Source organism: Ambystoma mexicanum, unplaced genomic scaffold, assembly GCF_040938575.1.
Source record: "Ambystoma mexicanum isolate Mex_15411 unplaced genomic scaffold, UKY_AmexF1_1 Mex_scaf10, whole genome shotgun sequence".
In the NCBI taxonomy this organism is placed as follows: domain Eukaryota; kingdom Metazoa; phylum Chordata; class Amphibia; order Caudata; family Ambystomatidae; genus Ambystoma; species Ambystoma mexicanum.
Window position 1 is genome coordinate 1227501 of NW_027182325.1, and position 15000 is coordinate 1242500.

Here is a 15000-nt window from a genome sequence, read left to right on the forward strand (position 1 = left end):
TGTGCTCCAAGTTCAGGAAGTGAGCCATTTCACAATTGCCTTTCAAAACTGCAAGGCCTAGCCGACTAGATGCTTAAAAGTACAAAACTCACTAGGCCCAGAGCCTACGGCCACACCACACTGAATGTGCCCGATCTCGGAAGCTAAGCAGGGTCAGGCCTAGTTAGTACCTGGATGGGAGACTGCCTGGGAATACCAGGTGCTGTAGGCTTTTTTGTGCTCCATGATTAGTAATTGCGCAACTTCTCAATTATTTTTCAAATTTGGTATGTTTCCAAAATAATTGTATCCCGTTTTATAGCGGAAATGTTGGACAACATCATGAGGGCTGGAGCTACCTTTTTACATAGAATTAGCATACAGGTAGTGTGTTCATGGGTAATAAATCGACTTTCACATGTAATGCAGTACAGAGAATATTGAGTCCTTCAAGAGGCATGAAAGAAAACCATTATTGTGTTGATTGTTCTCTCCACCTCCCTGCAACAGACACAGGATGGATGAATTAAAGTTATCCTACCAGACATAGGAGTCCTGAATGGGCCCACCAGTCTTATATATCTCGCCTGATCGAGCCTGATCGAGCGATGAGCGTGGTATCATGTTGCAAGTGGCTGCATGGCTTAGCTTACTAAATGCAAATGCATAAGAGTAATATTCTTAGCATTCCTAGAGCCAACGGCCACACCACACTGAATGCACCCGATCTCGTCTGATCTCGGAAGTTAAGCAGTGTCAGGCCTAGTTAGTACCTGGATGGGAGACCGCCTGGGAATACCAGGTGCTGTAGGCTTTTTTGTGCTCCAAGTTCAGGAAGTGAGCCCTTTCTCAATTGCCTTTTAAAACTGCAAGGTCTAGCCGACTAGATGCTTAAAAGTACAACACTCACTAGGCCCAGAGCCTACGGCCACACCACACTGAATGCGCCTGATCTCGTCTGATCTCAGAAGCTAAGCAGTGTCGGGCCTAGTTAGTACCTGGATGGGAGACCGCCTGGGAATACCAGGTGCTGTAGGCTTTTTTGTACTCCAAGTTCAGGAAATGAGCCATTTCTCAATTGCCTTTCAAAACTGCAAGGTCTAGCCGACTAGATGCTTAAAAGTACAAAACTCACTAGGCCCAGAGCCTACGGCCACACCACACTGAATGCGCCCGATCTCGTCTGATCTCGGAAACTAAGCAGTGTCGGGCCTAGTTAGTACCTGGATGGGAGACCACCTGGGAATACCAGGTGCTGTAGGCTTTTTTGTGCTCCAAGTTCAGGAAGTGAGCCATTTCACAATTGCCTTTCAAAACTGCAAGGTCTAGCCGACTAGATGCTTAAAAGTACAAACTCACTAGGCCCAGAGCCTACGGCCACACCACACTGAATGCGCCCGATCTCGGAAGCTAAGCAGGGTCGGGCCTAGTTAGTACCTGGATGGGAGACTGCCTGGGAATACCAGGTGCTGTAGGCTTTTTTTGTGCTCCATGATTAGTAATTGCGCAACTTCTCAATTATTTTTCAAATTTGGTATGTTTCCAAAATAATTGTATCCCGTTTTATAGCGGAAATGTTGGACAACATCATGAGGGCTGGAGCTACCTTTTTACATAGAATTAGCATACAGGTAGTGTGTTCATGGGTAATAAATCAACTTTCACATGTAATGCAGTACAGAGAATATTGAGTCCTTCAAGAGGCATGAAAGAAAACCATTATTGTGTTGATTGTTCTCTCCACCTCCCTGCAACAGACACAGGATGGATGAATTAAAGTTATCCTACCAGACATAGGAGTCCTGAATGGGCCCACCAGTCTTATATATCTCGCCTGATCGAGCCTGATCGAGCGATGAGCGTGGTATCATGTTGCAAGTGGCTGCATGGCTTAGCTTACTAAATGCAAATGCATAAGAGTAATATTCTTAGCATTCTTAGAGCCTACGACCACACCACACTGAATGCACCCGATCTCGACTGATCTCGGAAGTTAAGCAGTGTCAGGCCTAGTTAGTACCTGGATGGGAGACCGCCTGGGAATACCAGGTGCTGTAGGCTTTTTTGTGCTCCAAGTTCAGGAAGTGAGCCCTTTCTCAATTGCCTTTTAAAACTGCAAGGTCTAGCCGACTAGATGCTTAAAAGTACAAAACTCACTAGGCCCAGAGCCTACGGCCACACCACACTGAATGTGCCTGATCTCGTCTGATCTCAGAAGCTAAGCAGTGTCGGGCCTCGTTAGTACCTGGATGGGAGACCGCCTGGGAATACCAGGTGCTGTAGGCTTTTTTGTGCTCCAAGTTCAGGAAGTGAGCCATTTCTCAATTGCCTTTCAAAATTGCAAGGTCTAGCTGACTAGATGCTTAAAAGTACAAAACTCACTAGGCCCAGAGGCTACGGCCACACCACACTGATTGCGCCCGATCTCGTCTGATCTCGGAAGCTAAGCAGTGTCGGGCCTCGTTAGTACCTGGATGGGAGACCGCCTGGGAATACCAGATGCTGTAGGCTTTTTTGTGCTCCAAGTTCAGGAAGTGAGCCATTTCTCAATTGCCTTTCAAAACTGCAAGGTCTAGCTGACTAGATGCTTAAAAGTACAAAACTCACTAGGCCCAGAGCCTACGGCCACACCACACTGATTGCGCCCGATCTCGTCTGATCTCGGAAGCTAAGCAGTGTCGGGCCTAGTTAGTACCTGGATGGGAGACCACCTGGGAATACCAGGTGCTGTAGGCTTTTTTGTGCTCCAAGTTCAGGAAGTGAGCCATTTCACAATTGCCTTTCAAAACTGCAAGGTCTAGCCGACTAGATGCTTAAAAGTACAAAACTCACTAGGCCCAGAGCCTACGGCCACACCACACTGAATGCGCCAGATCTCGGAAGCTAAGCAGGGTCAGGCCTAGTTAGTACCTGGATGGGAGACTGCCTGGGAATACCAGGTGCTGTAGGCTTTTTTGTGCTCCATGATTAGTAATTGCGCAACTTCTCAATTATTTTTCAAATTTGGTATGTTTCCAAAATAATTGTATCCCGTTTTATAGCGGAAATGTTGGACAACATCATGAGGGCTGGAGCTACCTTTTTACATAGAATTAGCATACAGGTAGTGTGTTCATGGGTAATAAATCGACTTTCACATGTAATGCAGTACAGAGAATATTGAGTCCTTCAAGAGGCATGAAAGAAAACCATTATTGTGTTGATTGTTCTCTCCACCTCCCTGCAACAGACACAGGATGGATGAATTAAAGTTATCCTACCAGACATAGGAGTCCTGAATGGGCCCACCAGTCTTATATATCTCGCCTGATCGAGCCTGATCGAGCGATGAGCGTGGTATCATGTTGCAAGTGGCTGCATGGCTTAGCTTACTAAATGCAAATGCATAACAGTAATATTCTTAGCATTCCTAGAGCCTACGGCCACACCACACTGAATGCACCCGATCTCGACTGATCTCGGAAGTTAAGCAGTGTCAGGCCTAGTTAGTACCTGGATGGGAGACCGCCTGGGAATACCAGGTGCTGTAGGCTTTTTTGTGCTCCAAGTTCAGGAAGTGAGCCCTTTCTCAATTGCCTTTTAAAACTGCAAGGTCTAGCCGACTAGATGCTTAAAAGTACAAAACTCACTAGGCCCAGAGCCTACGGCCACACCACACTGAATGTGCCTGATCTCGTCTGATCTCAGAAGCTAAGCAGTGTTGTGCCTAGTTAGTACCTGGATGGAAGACCGCCTGGGAATACCAGGTGCTGTAGGCTTTTTTGTACTCCAAGTTCAGGAAGTGAGCCATTTCTCAATTGCCTTTCAAAACTGCAAGGTCTAGCCGACTAGATGCTTAAAAGTACAAAACTCACAAGAACCAGAGCCTACGGCCACAGCACACTGAATGCGCCCGATCTCGTCTGATCTCGGAAGCTAAGCAGTGTCGGGCCTCGTTAGTACCTGGATGGGAGACCGCCTGGGAATACCAGGTGCTGTAGGCTTTTTTGTGCTCCAAGTTCAGGAAGTGAGCCATTTCTCAATTGCCTTTCAAAACTGCAAGGTCTAGCTGACTAGATGCTTAAAAGTACAAAACTCACTAGGCCCAGAGCCTACGGCCACACCACACTGATTGCGCCCGATCTCGTCTGATCTCGGAAGCTAAGCAGTGTCCGGCCTAGTTAGTACCTGGATGGGAGACCACCTGGGAATACCAGGTGCTGTAGGCTTTTTTGTGCTCCAAGTTCAGGAAGTGAGCCATTTCTCAATTGCCTTTCAAAACTGCAAGGTCTAGCCGACTAGATGCTTAAAAGTACAAAACTCACTAGGCCCAGAGCCTACGGCCACACCACACTGAATGCGCCCGATCTCGTCTGATCTCGGAAGCTAAGCAGTGTCGGGCCTAGTTAGTACCTGGATGGGAGACCACCTGGGAATACCAGGTGCTGTAGGCTTTTTTGTGCTCCAAGTTCAGGAAGTGAGCCATTTCACAATTGCAAGGTCTAGCCGACTAGATGCTTAAAAGTACAAAACTCACAAGAACCAGAGCCTACGGCCACACCACACTGATTGCGCCCGATCTCGTCTGATCTCGGAAGCTAAGCAGTGTCGGGCCTAGTTAGTACCTGGATGGGAGACCACCTGGGAATACCAGGTGCTGTAGGCTTTTTTGTGCTCCAAGTTCAGGAAGTGAGCCATTTCTCAATTGCCTTTCAAAACTGCAAGGTCTAGCCGACTAGATGCTTAAAAGTACAAAACTCACTAGGCCCAGAGTCTACGGCCACACCACACTGAATGCGCCCGATCTCGTCTGATCTCGGAAGCTAAGCAGTGTCGGGCCTAGTTAGTACCTGGATGGGAGACCACCTGGGAATATCAGGTGCTGTAGGCTTTTTTGTGCTCCAAGTTCAGGAAGTGAGCCATTTCACAATTCCCTTTCAAAACTGCAAGGTCTAGCCGACTAGATGCTTAAAAGTACAAACTCACTAGGCCCAGAGCCTACGGCCACACCACACTGAATGCGCCCGATCTCGGAAGCTAAGCAGGGTCGGGCCTAGTTAGTACCTGGATGGGAGACTGCCTGGGAATACCAGGTGCTGTAGGCTTTTTTTGTGCTCCATGATTAGTAATTGCGCAACTTCTCAATTATTTTTCAAATTTGGTATGTTTCCAAAATAATTGTATCCCGTTTTATAGCGGAAATGTTGGACAACATCATGAGGGCTGGAGCTACCTTTTTACATAGAATTAGCATACAGGTAGTGTATTCATGGGTAATAAATCGACTTTCACATGTAATGCAGTACAGAGAATATTGAGTCCTTCAAGAGGCATGAAAGAAAACCATTATTGTGTTGATTGTTCTCTCCACCTCCCTGCAACAGACACAGGATGGATGAATTAAAGTTATCCTACCAGACATAGGAGTCCTGAATGGGCCCACCAGTCTTATATATCTCGCCTGATCGAGCCTGATCGAGCGATGAGCGTGGTATCATGTTGCAAGTGGCTGCATGGCTTAGCTTACTAAATGCAAATGCATAAGAGTAATATTCTTAGCATACCTAGAGCCTACGGCCACACCACACTGAATGCACCCGATCTCGTCTGATCTCAGAAGTTAAGCAGTGTCAGGCCTAGTTAGTACCTGGATGGGAGACCGCCTGGGAATACCAGGTGCTGTAGGCTTTTTTGTGCTCCAAGTTCAGGAAGTGAGCCCTTTCTCAATTGCCTTTTAAAACTGCAAGGTCTAGCCGACTAGATGCTTAAAAGTACAAAACTCACTAGGCCCAGAGCCTACGGCCACACCACACTGAATGTGCCTGATCTCGTCTGATCTCAGAAGCTAAGCAGTGTCGGGCCTAGTTAGTACCTGGATGGAAGACCACCTGGGAATACCAGGTGCTGTAGGCTTTTTTTGTACTCCAAGTTCAGGAAGTGAGCCATTTCTCAATTGCCTTTCAAAACTGCAAGGTCTAGCCGACTAGATGCTTAAAAGTACAAAACTCACAAGAACCAGAGCCTACGGCCACACCACACTGAATTCGCCCGATCGCGTCTGATCTCGGAAGCTAAGCAGTGTCGGGCCTCGTTAGTACCTGGATGGGAGACCGCCTGGGAATACCAGGTGCTGTAGGCTTTTTTGTGCTCCAAGTTCAGGAAGTGAGCCATTTCACAATTGCGCAACTTCTCAATTATTTTTCAAATTTGGTATGTTTCCAAAATAATTGTATCCCGTTTTATAGCGGAAATGTTGGACAACATCATGAGGGCTGGAGCTACCTTTTTACATAGAATTAGCATACAGGTAGTGTGTTCATGGGTAATAAATCGACTTTCACATGTAATGCAGTACAGAGAATATTGAGTCCTTCAAGAGGCATGAAAGAAAACCATTATTGTGTTGATTGTTCTCTCCACCTCCCTGCAACAGACACAGGATGGATGAATTAAAGTTATCCTACCAGACATAGGAGTCCTGAATGGGCCCACCAGTCTTATATATCTCGCCTGATCGAGCCTGATCGAGCGATGAGCGTGGTATCATGTTGCAAGTGGCTGCATGGCTTAGCTTACTAAATGCAAATGCATAAGAGTAATATTCTTAGCATTCCTAGAGCCTACGGCCACACCACACTGAATGCACCCGATCTCGTCTGATCTCGGAAGTTAAGCAGTGTCAGGCCTAGTTAGTACCTGGATGGGAGACCGCCTGGGAATACCAGGTGCTGTAGGCTTTTTTGTGCTCCAAGTTCAGGAAGTGAGCCCTTTCTCAATTGCCTTTTAAAACTGCAAGGTCTAGCCGACTAGATGCTTAAAAGTACAACACTCACTAGGCCCAGAGCCTACGGCCACACCACACTGAATGCGCCTGATCTCTGATCTCAGAAGCTAAGCAGTGTCGGGCCTAGTTAGTACCTGGATGGGAGACCGCCTGGGAATACCAGGTGCTGTAGGCTTTTTTGTACTCCAAGTTCAGGAAGTGAGCCATTTCTCAATTGCCTTTCAAAACTGCAAGGTCTAGCCGACTAGATGCTTAAAAGTACAAAACTCACTAGGCCCAGAGCCTACGGCCACACCACACTGAATGCGCCCGATCTCGTCTGATCTCGGAAGCTAAGCAGTGTCGGGCCTAGTTAGTACCTGGATGGAAGACCGCCTGGGAATACCAGGTGCTGTAGGCTTTTTTGTACTCCAAGTTCAGGAAGTGAGCCATTTCTCAATTGCCTTTCAAAACTGCAAGGTCTAGCCGACTAGATGCTTAAAAGTACAAAACTCACAAGAACCAGAGCCTACGGCCACACCACACTGAATGCGCCCGATCTCGTCTGATCTCGGAAGCTAAGCAGTGTCGGGCCTTGTTAGTACCTGGATGGGAGACCGCCTGGGAATACCAGGTGCTGTAGGCTTTTTTGTGCTCCAAGTTCAGGAAGTGAGCCATTTCTCAATTGCCTTTCAAAACTGCAAGGTCTAGCTGACTAGATGCTTAAAAGTACAAAACTCACTAGGCCCAGAGCCTACGGCCACACCACACTGATTGCGCCCGATCTCGTCTGATCTCGGAAGCTAAGCAGTGTCGGGCCTAGTTAGTACCTGGATGGGAGACCACCTGGGAATACCAGGTGCTGTAGGCTTTTTTGTGCTCCAAGTTCAGGAAGTGAGCCATTTCACAATTGCCTTTCAAAACTGCAAGGTCTAGCCGACTAGATGCTTAAAAGTACAAAACTCACTAGGCCCAGAGCCTACGGCCACACCACACTGAATGTGCCCGATCTCGGAAGCTAAGCAGGGTCAGGCCTAGTTAGTACCTGGATGGGAAACTGCCTGGGAATACCAGGTGCTGTAGGCTTTTTTGTGCTCCATGATTAGTAATTGCGCAACTTCTCAATTATTTTTCAAATTTGGTATGTTTCCAAAATAATTGTATCCCGTTTTATAGCGGAAATGTTGGACAACATCATGAGGGCTGGAGCTACCTTTTTACATAGAATTAGCATACAGGTAGTGTGTTCATGGGTAATAAATCGACTTTCACATGTAATGCAGTACAGAGAATATTGAGTCCTTCAAGAGGCATGAAAGAAAACCATTATTGTGTTGATTGTTCTCTCCACCTCCCTGCAACAGACACAGGATGGATGAATTAAAGTTATCCTACCAGACATAGGAGTCCTGAATGCGCCCACCAGTCTTATATATCTCGCCTGATCGAGCCTGATCGAGCGATGAGCGTGGTATCATGTTGCAAGTGGCTGCATGGCTTAGCTTACTAAATGCAAATGCATAAGAGTAATATTCTTAGCATTCCTAGAGCCTACGGCCACACCACACTGAATGCACCCGATCTCGACTGATCTCGGAAGTTAAGCAGTGTCAGGCCTAGTTAGTACCTGGATGGGAGACCGCCTGGGAATACCAGGTGCTGTAGGCTTTTTTGTGCTCCAAGTTCAGGAAGTGAGCCCTTTCTCAATTGCCTTTTAAAACTGCAAGGTCTAGCCGACTAGATGCTTAAAAGTACAAAACTCACTAGGCCCAGAGCCTACGGCCACACCACACTGAATGTGCCTGATCTCGTCTGATCTCAGAAGCTAAGCAGTGTCGGGCCTAGTTAGTACCTGGATGGAAGACCGCCTGGGAATACCAGGTGCTGTAGGCTTTTTTGTACTCCAAGTTCAGGAAGTGAGCCATTTCTCAATTGCCTTTCAAAACTGCAAGGTCTAGCCGACTAGATGCTTAAAAGTACAAAACTCACAAGAACCAGAGCCTACGGCCACACCACACTGAATGCGCCCGATCTCGTCTGATCTCGGAAGCTAAGCAGTGTCGGGCCTCGTTAGTACCTGGATGGGAGACCGCCTGGGAATACCAGGTGCTGTAGGCTTTTTTGTGCTCCAAGTTCAGGAAGTGAGCCATTTCTCAATTGCCTTTCAAAACTGCAAGGTCTAGCTGACTAGATGCTTAAAAGTACAAAACTCACTAGGCCCAGAGCCTACGGCCACACCACACTGATTGCGCCCGATCTCCTCTGATCTCGGAAGCTAAGCAGTGTCGGGCCTAGTTAGTACCTGGATGGGAGACCACCTGGGAATACCAGGTGCTGTAGGCTTTTTTGTGCTCCAAGTTCAGGAAGTGAGCCATTTCACAATTGCCTTTCAAAACTGCAAGGTCTAGCCGACTAGATGCTTAAAAGTACAAAACTCACTAGGCCCAGAGCCTACGGCCACACCACACTGAATGTGCCCGATCTCGGAAGCTAAGCAGGGTCAGGCCTAGTTAGTACCTGGATGGGAGACTGCCTGGGAATACCAGGTGCTGTAGGCTTTTTTGTGCTCCATGATTAGTAATTGCGCAACTTCTCAATTATTTTTCAAATTTGGTATGTTTCCAAAATAATTGTATCCCGTTTTATAGCGGAAATGTTGGACAACATCATGAGGGCTGGAGCTACCTTTTTACATAGAATTAGCATACAGGTAGTGTGTTCATGGGTAATAAATCGACTTTCACATGTAATGCAGTACAGAGAATATTGAGTCCTTCAAGAGGCATGAAAGAAAACCATTATTGTGTTGATTGTTCTCTCCACCTCCCTGCAACAGACACAGGATGGATGAATTAAAGTTATCCTACCAGACATAGGAGTCCTGAATGGGCCCACCAGTCTTATATATCTCGCCTGATCGAGCCTGATCGAGCGATGAGCGTGGTATCATGTTGCAAGTGGCTGCATGGCTTAGCTTACTAAATGCAAATGCATAAGAGTAATATTCTTAGCATTCCTAGAGCCTACGGCCACACCACACTGAATGCACCCGATCTCGTCTGATCTCGGAAGTTAAGCAGTGTCAGGCCTAGTTAGTACCTGGATGGGAGACCGCCTGGGAATACCAGGTGCTGTAGGCTTTTTTGTGCTCCAAGTTCAGGAAGTGAGCCCTTTCTCAATTGCCTTTTAAAACTGCAAGGTCTAGCCGACTAGATGCTTAAAAGTACAACACTCACTAGGCCCAGAGCCTACGGCCACACCACACTGAATGCGCCTGATCTCGTCTGATCTCAGAAGCTAAGCAGTGTCGGGCCTAGTTAGTACCTGGATGGGAGACCGCCTGGGAATACCAGGTGCTGTAGGCTTTTTTGTACTCCAAGTTCAGGAAGTGAGCCATTTCTCAATTGCCTTTCAAAACTGCAAGGTCTAGCCGACTAGATGCTTAAAAGTACAAAACTCACTAGGCCCAGAGCCTACGGCCACACCACACTGAATGCGCCCGATCTCGTCTGATCTCGGAAGCTAAGCAGTGTCGGGCCTAGTTAGTACCTGGATGGGAGACCACCTGGGAATACCAGGTGCTGTAGGCTTTTTTGTGCTCCAAGTTCAGGAAGTGAGCCATTTCACAATTACCTTTCAAAACTGCAAGGTCTAGCCGACTAGATGCTTAAAAGTACAAACTCACTAGGCCCAGAGCCTACGGCCACACCACACTGAATGCGCCCGATCTCGGAAGCTAAGCAGGGTCGGGCCTAGTTAGTACCTGGATGGGAGACTGCCTGGGAATACCAGGTGCTGTAGGCTTTTTTTGTGCTCCATGATTAGTAATTGCGCAACTTCTCAATTATTTTTCAAATTTGGTATGTTTCCAAAATAATTGTATCCCGTTTTATAGCGGAAATGTTGGACAACATCATGAGGGCTGGAGCTACCTTTTTACATAGAATTAGCATACAGGTAGTGTGTTCATGGGTAATAAATCAACTTTCACATGTAATGCAGTACAGAGAATATTGAGTCCTTCAAGAGGCATGAAAGAAAACCATTATTGTGTTGATTGTTCTCTCCACCTCCCTGCAACAGACACAGGATGGATGAATTAAAGTTATCCTACCAGACATAGGAGTCCTGAATGGGCCCACCAGTCTTATATATCTCGCCTGATCGAGCCTGATCGAGCGATGAGCGTGGTATCATGTTGCAAGTGGCTGCATGGCTTAGCTTACTAAATGCAAATGCATAAGAGTAATATTCTTAGCATTCCTAGAGCCTACGGCCACACCACACTGAATGCACCCGATCTCGACTGATCTCGGAAGTTAAGCAGTGTCAGGCCTAGTTAGTACCTGGATGGGAGACCGCCTGGGAATACCAGGTGCTGTAGGCTTTTTTGTGCTCCAAGTTCAGGAAGTGAGCCCTTTCTCAATTGCCTTTTAAAACTGCAAGGTCTAGCCGACTAGATGCTTAAAAGTACAAAACTCACTAGGCCCAGAGCCTACGGCCACACCACACTGAATGTGCCTGATCTCGTCTGATCTCAGAAGCTAAGCAGTGTCGGGCCTAGTTAGTACCTGGATGGAAGACCGCCTGGGAATACCAGGTGCTGTAGGCTTTTTTGTACTCCAAGTTCAGGAAGTGAGCCATTTCTCAATTGCCTTTCAAAACTGCAAGGTCTAGCCGACTAGATGCTTAAAAGTACAAAACTCACAAGAACCAGAGCCTACGGCCACACCACACTGAATGCGCCCGATCTCGTCTGATCTCGGAAGCTAAGCAGTGTCGGGCCTCGTTAGTACCTGGATGGGAGACCGCCTGGGAATACCAGGTGCTGTAGGCTTTTTTGTGCTCCAAGTTCAGGAAGTGAGCCATTTCTCAATTGCCTTTCAAAATTGCAAGGTCTAGCTGACTAGATGCTTAAAAGTACAAAACTCACTAGGCCCAGAGCCTATGGCCACACCACACTGATTGCGCCCGATCTCGTCTGATCTCGGAAGCTAAGCAGTGTCGGGCCTCGTTAGTACCTGGATGGGAGACCGCCTGGGAATACCAGGTGCTGTAGGCTTTTTTGTGCTCCAAGTTCAGGAAGTGAGCCATTTCTCAATTGCCTTTCAAAACTGCAAGGTCTAGCCGACTAGATGCTTAAAAGTACAAAACTCACTAGGCCCAGAGCCTACGGCCACACCACACTGATTGCGCCCGATCTCGTCTGATCTCGGAAGCTAAGCAGTGTCGGGCCTAGTTAGTACCTGGATGGGAGACCACCTGGGAATACCAGGTGCTGTAGGCTTTTTTGTGCTCCAAGTTCAGGAAGTGAGCCATTTCACAATTGCCTTTCAAAACTGCAAGGTCTAGCCGACTAGATGCTTAAAAGTACAAAACTCACTAGGCCCAGAGCCTACGGCCACACCACACTGAATGCGCCAGATCTCGGAAGCTAAGCAGGGTCAGGCCTAGTTAGTACCTGGATGGGAGACTGCCTGGGAATACCAGGTGCTGTAGGCTTTTTTGTGCTCCATGATTAGTAATTGCGCAACTTCTCAATTATTTTTCAAATTTGGTATGTTTCCAAAATAATTGTATCCCGTTTTATAGCGGAAATGTTGGACAACATCATGAGGGCTGGAGCTACCTTTTTACATAGAATTAGCATACAGGTAGTGTGTTCATGGGTAATAAATCGACTTTCACATGTAATGCAGTACAGAGAATATTGAGTCCTTCAAGAGGCATGAAAGAAAACCATTATTGTGTTGATTGTTCTCTCCACCTCCCTGCAACAGACACAGGATGGATGAATTAAAGTTATCCTACCAGACATAGGAGTCCTGAATGGGCCCACCAGTCTTATATATCTCGCCTGATCGAGCCTGATCGAGCGATGAGCGTGGTATCATGTTGCAAGTGGCTGCATGGCTTAGCTTACTAAATGCAAATGCATAAGAGTAATATTCTTAGCATTCCTAGAGCCTACGGCCACACCACACTGAATGCACCCGATCTCGACTGATCTCGGAAGTTAAGCAGTGTCAGGCCTAGTTAGTACCTGGATGGGAGACCGCCTGGGAATACCAGGTGCTGTAGGCTTTTTTGTGCTCCAAGTTCAGGAAGTGAGCCCTTTCTCAATTGCCTTTTAAAACTGCAAGGTCTAGCCGACTAGATGCTTAAAAGTACAAAACTCACTAGGCCCAGAGCCTACGGCCACACCACACTGAATGTGCCTGATCTCGTCTGATCTCAGAAGCTAAGCAGTGTCGGGCCTAGTTAGTACCTGGATGGAAGACCGCCTGGGAATACCAGGTGCTGTAGGCTTTTTTGTACTCCAAGTTCAGGAAGTGAGCCATTTCTCAATTGCCTTTCAAAACTGCAAGGTCTAGCCGACTAGATGCTTAAAAGTACAAAACTCACAAGAACCAGAGCCTACGGCCACAGCACACTGAATGCGCCCGATCTCGTCTGATCTCGGAAGCTAAGCAGTGTCGGGCCTCGTTAGTACCTGGATGGGAGACCGCCTGGGAATACCAGGTGCTGTAGGCTTTTTTGTGCTCCAAGTTCAGGAAGTGAGCCATTTCTCAATTGCCTTTCAAAACTGCAAGGTCTAGCTGACTAGATGCTTAAAAGTACAAAACTCACTAGGCCCAGAGCCTACGGCCACACCACACTGATTGCGCCTGATCTCGTCTGATCTCGGAAGCTAAGCAGTGTCGGGCCTAGTTAGTACCTGGATGGGAGACCACCTGGGAATACCAGGTGCTGTAGGCTTTTTTGTGTTCCAAGTTCAGGAAGTGAGCCATTTCTCAATTGCCTTTCAAAACTGCAAGGTCTAGCCGACTAGATGCTTAAAAGTACAAAACTCACTAGGCCCAGAGCCTACGGCCACACCACACTGAATGCGCCCGATCTCGTCTGATCTCGGAAGCTAAGCAGTGTCGGGCCTAGTTAGTACCTGGATGGGAGACCACCTGGGAATACCAGGTGCTGTAGGCTTCTTTGTGCTCCAAGTTCAGGAAGTGAGCCATTTCACAATTGCCTTTCAAAACTGCAAGGTCTAGCCGACTAGATGCTTAAAAGTACAAACTCACTAGGCCCAGAGCCTACGGCCACACCACACTGAATGTGCCTGATCTCGTCTGATCTCAGAAGCTAAGCAGTGTCGGGCCTAGTTAGTACCTGGATGGAAGACCGCCTGGGAATACCAGGTGCTGTAGGCTTTTTTGTACTCCAAGTTCAGGAAGTGAGCCATTTCTCAATTGCCTTTCAAAACTGCAAGGTCTAGCCGACTAGATGCTTAAAAGTACAAAACTCACAAGAACCAGAGCCTATGGCCACACCACACTGAATGCGCCCGATCTCGTCTGATCTCGTAAGCTAAGCAGTGTCGGGCCTCGTTAGTACCTGGATGGGAGACCGCCTGGGAATACCAGGTGCTGTAGGCTTTTTTGTGCTCCAAGTTCAGGAAGTGAGCCATTTCTCAATTGCCTTTCAAAATTGCAAGGTCTAGCTGACTAGATGCTTAAAAGTACAAAACTCACTAGGCCCAGAGCCTACGGCCACACCACACTGATTGCGCCCGATCTCGTCTGATCTCGGAAGCTAAGCAGTGTCGGGCCTCGTTAGTACCTGGATGGGAGACCGCCTGGGAATACCAGGTGCTGTAGGCTTTTTTGTGCTCCAAGTTCAGGAAGTGAGCCATTTCTCAATTGCCTTTCAAAACTGCAAGGTCTAGCTGACTAGATGCTTAAAAGTACAAAACTCACTAGGCCCAGAGCCTACGGCCACACCACACTGATTGCGCCCGATCTCGTCTGATCTCGGAAGCTAAGCAGTGTCGGGCCTAGTTAGTACCTGGATGGGAGACCACCTGGGAATACCAGGTGCTGTAGGCTTTTTTGTGCTCCAAGTTCAGGAAGTGAGCCATTTCACAATTGCCTTTCAAAACTGCAAGGTCTAGCCGACTAGATGCTTAAAAGTACAAAACTCACTAGGCCCAGAGCCTACGGCCACACCACACTGAATGCGCCCGATCTCGGAAGCTAAGCAGGGTCAGGCCTAGTTAGTACCTGGATGGGAGACTGCCTGGGAATACCAGGTGCTGTAGGCTGTTTTGTGCTCCATGATTAGTAATTGCGCAACTTCTCAATTATTTTTCAAATTTGGTATGTTTCCAAAATAATTGTATCCCGTTTTATAGCGGAAATGTTGGACAACATCATGAGGGCTGGAGCTACCTTTTTACATAGAATTAGCATACAGGTAGTGTGTTCATGGGTAATAAATCGACT

General features: G+C 47.4%; 42 non-coding genes and 10 pseudogenes across 42 annotated transcripts; all 52 read left to right on the top strand.

The window, feature by feature from the left end:
* The first annotated feature begins 102 nt into the window (after positions 1 to 102).
* Positions 103 to 211, top strand: LOC138546173 (5S ribosomal RNA; annotated as a pseudogene).
* Positions 212 to 674: 463 nt separating this feature from the next.
* On the top strand, positions 675 to 793 carry LOC138537248 (5S ribosomal RNA). The gene has a single exon (XR_011285390.1). It is a non-coding gene; the product is annotated as a 5S ribosomal RNA (ribosomal RNA).
* Positions 794 to 899: 106 nt separating this feature from the next.
* Positions 900 to 1018, top strand: LOC138540411 (5S ribosomal RNA). Its single transcript, XR_011288460.1, has one exon. It is a non-coding gene; the product is annotated as a 5S ribosomal RNA (ribosomal RNA).
* Positions 1019 to 1124: 106 nt separating this feature from the next.
* LOC138537183 (5S ribosomal RNA) lies at positions 1125 to 1243 on the top strand. The gene has a single exon (XR_011285327.1). It is a non-coding gene; the product is annotated as a 5S ribosomal RNA (ribosomal RNA).
* A 105-nt stretch (positions 1244 to 1348) lies between these two features.
* On the top strand, positions 1349 to 1457 carry LOC138543398 (5S ribosomal RNA; annotated as a pseudogene).
* Positions 1458 to 1921: 464 nt separating this feature from the next.
* On the top strand, positions 1922 to 2040 carry LOC138541991 (5S ribosomal RNA). Its single transcript, XR_011289983.1, has one exon. It is a non-coding gene; the product is annotated as a 5S ribosomal RNA (ribosomal RNA).
* Positions 2041 to 2146: 106 nt separating this feature from the next.
* Positions 2147 to 2265, top strand: LOC138537929 (5S ribosomal RNA). The gene has a single exon (XR_011286047.1). It is a non-coding gene; the product is annotated as a 5S ribosomal RNA (ribosomal RNA).
* Positions 2266 to 2371: 106 nt separating this feature from the next.
* LOC138542535 (5S ribosomal RNA) lies at positions 2372 to 2490 on the top strand (annotated as a pseudogene).
* A 106-nt stretch (positions 2491 to 2596) lies between these two features.
* Positions 2597 to 2715, top strand: LOC138547692 (5S ribosomal RNA). The gene has a single exon (XR_011291523.1). It is a non-coding gene; the product is annotated as a 5S ribosomal RNA (ribosomal RNA).
* Positions 2716 to 2821: 106 nt separating this feature from the next.
* LOC138546937 (5S ribosomal RNA) lies at positions 2822 to 2930 on the top strand (annotated as a pseudogene).
* Positions 2931 to 3393: 463 nt separating this feature from the next.
* Positions 3394 to 3512, top strand: LOC138538437 (5S ribosomal RNA). The gene has a single exon (XR_011286537.1). It is a non-coding gene; the product is annotated as a 5S ribosomal RNA (ribosomal RNA).
* A 106-nt stretch (positions 3513 to 3618) lies between these two features.
* LOC138542259 (5S ribosomal RNA) lies at positions 3619 to 3737 on the top strand. The gene has a single exon (XR_011290246.1). It is a non-coding gene; the product is annotated as a 5S ribosomal RNA (ribosomal RNA).
* A 106-nt stretch (positions 3738 to 3843) lies between these two features.
* LOC138541534 (5S ribosomal RNA) lies at positions 3844 to 3962 on the top strand. Its single transcript, XR_011289539.1, has one exon. It is a non-coding gene; the product is annotated as a 5S ribosomal RNA (ribosomal RNA).
* A 106-nt stretch (positions 3963 to 4068) lies between these two features.
* On the top strand, positions 4069 to 4187 carry LOC138541258 (5S ribosomal RNA). The gene has a single exon (XR_011289268.1). It is a non-coding gene; the product is annotated as a 5S ribosomal RNA (ribosomal RNA).
* Positions 4188 to 4293: 106 nt separating this feature from the next.
* Positions 4294 to 4412, top strand: LOC138548077 (5S ribosomal RNA). Its single transcript, XR_011291892.1, has one exon. It is a non-coding gene; the product is annotated as a 5S ribosomal RNA (ribosomal RNA).
* Positions 4413 to 4505: 93 nt separating this feature from the next.
* Positions 4506 to 4624, top strand: LOC138547693 (5S ribosomal RNA). The gene has a single exon (XR_011291524.1). It is a non-coding gene; the product is annotated as a 5S ribosomal RNA (ribosomal RNA).
* Positions 4625 to 4730: 106 nt separating this feature from the next.
* LOC138550845 (5S ribosomal RNA) lies at positions 4731 to 4849 on the top strand. Its single transcript, XR_011294589.1, has one exon. It is a non-coding gene; the product is annotated as a 5S ribosomal RNA (ribosomal RNA).
* Positions 4850 to 4954: 105 nt separating this feature from the next.
* On the top strand, positions 4955 to 5063 carry LOC138543399 (5S ribosomal RNA; annotated as a pseudogene).
* Positions 5064 to 5527: 464 nt separating this feature from the next.
* Positions 5528 to 5646, top strand: LOC138540700 (5S ribosomal RNA). Its single transcript, XR_011288737.1, has one exon. It is a non-coding gene; the product is annotated as a 5S ribosomal RNA (ribosomal RNA).
* A 106-nt stretch (positions 5647 to 5752) lies between these two features.
* On the top strand, positions 5753 to 5871 carry LOC138537942 (5S ribosomal RNA). Its single transcript, XR_011286060.1, has one exon. It is a non-coding gene; the product is annotated as a 5S ribosomal RNA (ribosomal RNA).
* Positions 5872 to 5978: 107 nt separating this feature from the next.
* On the top strand, positions 5979 to 6097 carry LOC138541222 (5S ribosomal RNA). Its single transcript, XR_011289234.1, has one exon. It is a non-coding gene; the product is annotated as a 5S ribosomal RNA (ribosomal RNA).
* Positions 6098 to 6576: 479 nt separating this feature from the next.
* On the top strand, positions 6577 to 6695 carry LOC138548893 (5S ribosomal RNA). The gene has a single exon (XR_011292686.1). It is a non-coding gene; the product is annotated as a 5S ribosomal RNA (ribosomal RNA).
* A 106-nt stretch (positions 6696 to 6801) lies between these two features.
* LOC138542048 (5S ribosomal RNA) lies at positions 6802 to 6917 on the top strand. The gene has a single exon (XR_011290038.1). It is a non-coding gene; the product is annotated as a 5S ribosomal RNA (ribosomal RNA).
* Positions 6918 to 7023: 106 nt separating this feature from the next.
* Positions 7024 to 7142, top strand: LOC138550858 (5S ribosomal RNA). The gene has a single exon (XR_011294601.1). It is a non-coding gene; the product is annotated as a 5S ribosomal RNA (ribosomal RNA).
* Positions 7143 to 7248: 106 nt separating this feature from the next.
* On the top strand, positions 7249 to 7367 carry LOC138548563 (5S ribosomal RNA). The gene has a single exon (XR_011292360.1). It is a non-coding gene; the product is annotated as a 5S ribosomal RNA (ribosomal RNA).
* Positions 7368 to 7473: 106 nt separating this feature from the next.
* On the top strand, positions 7474 to 7592 carry LOC138547695 (5S ribosomal RNA). The gene has a single exon (XR_011291527.1). It is a non-coding gene; the product is annotated as a 5S ribosomal RNA (ribosomal RNA).
* A 106-nt stretch (positions 7593 to 7698) lies between these two features.
* On the top strand, positions 7699 to 7807 carry LOC138546904 (5S ribosomal RNA; annotated as a pseudogene).
* Positions 7808 to 8270: 463 nt separating this feature from the next.
* On the top strand, positions 8271 to 8389 carry LOC138538438 (5S ribosomal RNA). Its single transcript, XR_011286538.1, has one exon. It is a non-coding gene; the product is annotated as a 5S ribosomal RNA (ribosomal RNA).
* Positions 8390 to 8495: 106 nt separating this feature from the next.
* On the top strand, positions 8496 to 8614 carry LOC138539665 (5S ribosomal RNA). Its single transcript, XR_011287729.1, has one exon. It is a non-coding gene; the product is annotated as a 5S ribosomal RNA (ribosomal RNA).
* Positions 8615 to 8720: 106 nt separating this feature from the next.
* Positions 8721 to 8839, top strand: LOC138549997 (5S ribosomal RNA). Its single transcript, XR_011293764.1, has one exon. It is a non-coding gene; the product is annotated as a 5S ribosomal RNA (ribosomal RNA).
* A 106-nt stretch (positions 8840 to 8945) lies between these two features.
* LOC138550980 (5S ribosomal RNA) lies at positions 8946 to 9064 on the top strand. The gene has a single exon (XR_011294720.1). It is a non-coding gene; the product is annotated as a 5S ribosomal RNA (ribosomal RNA).
* A 106-nt stretch (positions 9065 to 9170) lies between these two features.
* On the top strand, positions 9171 to 9279 carry LOC138546174 (5S ribosomal RNA; annotated as a pseudogene).
* Positions 9280 to 9742: 463 nt separating this feature from the next.
* On the top strand, positions 9743 to 9861 carry LOC138548895 (5S ribosomal RNA). The gene has a single exon (XR_011292687.1). It is a non-coding gene; the product is annotated as a 5S ribosomal RNA (ribosomal RNA).
* A 106-nt stretch (positions 9862 to 9967) lies between these two features.
* Positions 9968 to 10086, top strand: LOC138540422 (5S ribosomal RNA). The gene has a single exon (XR_011288471.1). It is a non-coding gene; the product is annotated as a 5S ribosomal RNA (ribosomal RNA).
* Positions 10087 to 10192: 106 nt separating this feature from the next.
* LOC138548089 (5S ribosomal RNA) lies at positions 10193 to 10311 on the top strand. The gene has a single exon (XR_011291904.1). It is a non-coding gene; the product is annotated as a 5S ribosomal RNA (ribosomal RNA).
* Positions 10312 to 10416: 105 nt separating this feature from the next.
* On the top strand, positions 10417 to 10525 carry LOC138543400 (5S ribosomal RNA; annotated as a pseudogene).
* Positions 10526 to 10989: 464 nt separating this feature from the next.
* Positions 10990 to 11108, top strand: LOC138538439 (5S ribosomal RNA). The gene has a single exon (XR_011286539.1). It is a non-coding gene; the product is annotated as a 5S ribosomal RNA (ribosomal RNA).
* Positions 11109 to 11214: 106 nt separating this feature from the next.
* LOC138539666 (5S ribosomal RNA) lies at positions 11215 to 11333 on the top strand. The gene has a single exon (XR_011287730.1). It is a non-coding gene; the product is annotated as a 5S ribosomal RNA (ribosomal RNA).
* Positions 11334 to 11439: 106 nt separating this feature from the next.
* On the top strand, positions 11440 to 11558 carry LOC138549999 (5S ribosomal RNA). The gene has a single exon (XR_011293766.1). It is a non-coding gene; the product is annotated as a 5S ribosomal RNA (ribosomal RNA).
* A 106-nt stretch (positions 11559 to 11664) lies between these two features.
* LOC138539202 (5S ribosomal RNA) lies at positions 11665 to 11783 on the top strand. Its single transcript, XR_011287277.1, has one exon. It is a non-coding gene; the product is annotated as a 5S ribosomal RNA (ribosomal RNA).
* Positions 11784 to 11889: 106 nt separating this feature from the next.
* LOC138547696 (5S ribosomal RNA) lies at positions 11890 to 12008 on the top strand. The gene has a single exon (XR_011291528.1). It is a non-coding gene; the product is annotated as a 5S ribosomal RNA (ribosomal RNA).
* A 106-nt stretch (positions 12009 to 12114) lies between these two features.
* LOC138546938 (5S ribosomal RNA) lies at positions 12115 to 12223 on the top strand (annotated as a pseudogene).
* Positions 12224 to 12686: 463 nt separating this feature from the next.
* On the top strand, positions 12687 to 12805 carry LOC138538440 (5S ribosomal RNA). The gene has a single exon (XR_011286540.1). It is a non-coding gene; the product is annotated as a 5S ribosomal RNA (ribosomal RNA).
* A 106-nt stretch (positions 12806 to 12911) lies between these two features.
* On the top strand, positions 12912 to 13030 carry LOC138539667 (5S ribosomal RNA). The gene has a single exon (XR_011287731.1). It is a non-coding gene; the product is annotated as a 5S ribosomal RNA (ribosomal RNA).
* Positions 13031 to 13136: 106 nt separating this feature from the next.
* On the top strand, positions 13137 to 13255 carry LOC138541535 (5S ribosomal RNA). Its single transcript, XR_011289540.1, has one exon. It is a non-coding gene; the product is annotated as a 5S ribosomal RNA (ribosomal RNA).
* Positions 13256 to 13361: 106 nt separating this feature from the next.
* On the top strand, positions 13362 to 13480 carry LOC138551040 (5S ribosomal RNA). Its single transcript, XR_011294777.1, has one exon. It is a non-coding gene; the product is annotated as a 5S ribosomal RNA (ribosomal RNA).
* Positions 13481 to 13586: 106 nt separating this feature from the next.
* LOC138548100 (5S ribosomal RNA) lies at positions 13587 to 13705 on the top strand. Its single transcript, XR_011291915.1, has one exon. It is a non-coding gene; the product is annotated as a 5S ribosomal RNA (ribosomal RNA).
* A 105-nt stretch (positions 13706 to 13810) lies between these two features.
* Positions 13811 to 13929, top strand: LOC138539668 (5S ribosomal RNA). The gene has a single exon (XR_011287732.1). It is a non-coding gene; the product is annotated as a 5S ribosomal RNA (ribosomal RNA).
* Positions 13930 to 14035: 106 nt separating this feature from the next.
* LOC138541987 (5S ribosomal RNA) lies at positions 14036 to 14154 on the top strand. The gene has a single exon (XR_011289979.1). It is a non-coding gene; the product is annotated as a 5S ribosomal RNA (ribosomal RNA).
* A 106-nt stretch (positions 14155 to 14260) lies between these two features.
* Positions 14261 to 14379, top strand: LOC138536971 (5S ribosomal RNA). Its single transcript, XR_011285125.1, has one exon. It is a non-coding gene; the product is annotated as a 5S ribosomal RNA (ribosomal RNA).
* Positions 14380 to 14485: 106 nt separating this feature from the next.
* On the top strand, positions 14486 to 14604 carry LOC138547697 (5S ribosomal RNA). The gene has a single exon (XR_011291529.1). It is a non-coding gene; the product is annotated as a 5S ribosomal RNA (ribosomal RNA).
* A 106-nt stretch (positions 14605 to 14710) lies between these two features.
* LOC138545000 (5S ribosomal RNA) lies at positions 14711 to 14819 on the top strand (annotated as a pseudogene).
* The last annotated feature ends 181 nt before the right edge of the window (positions 14820 to 15000 follow it).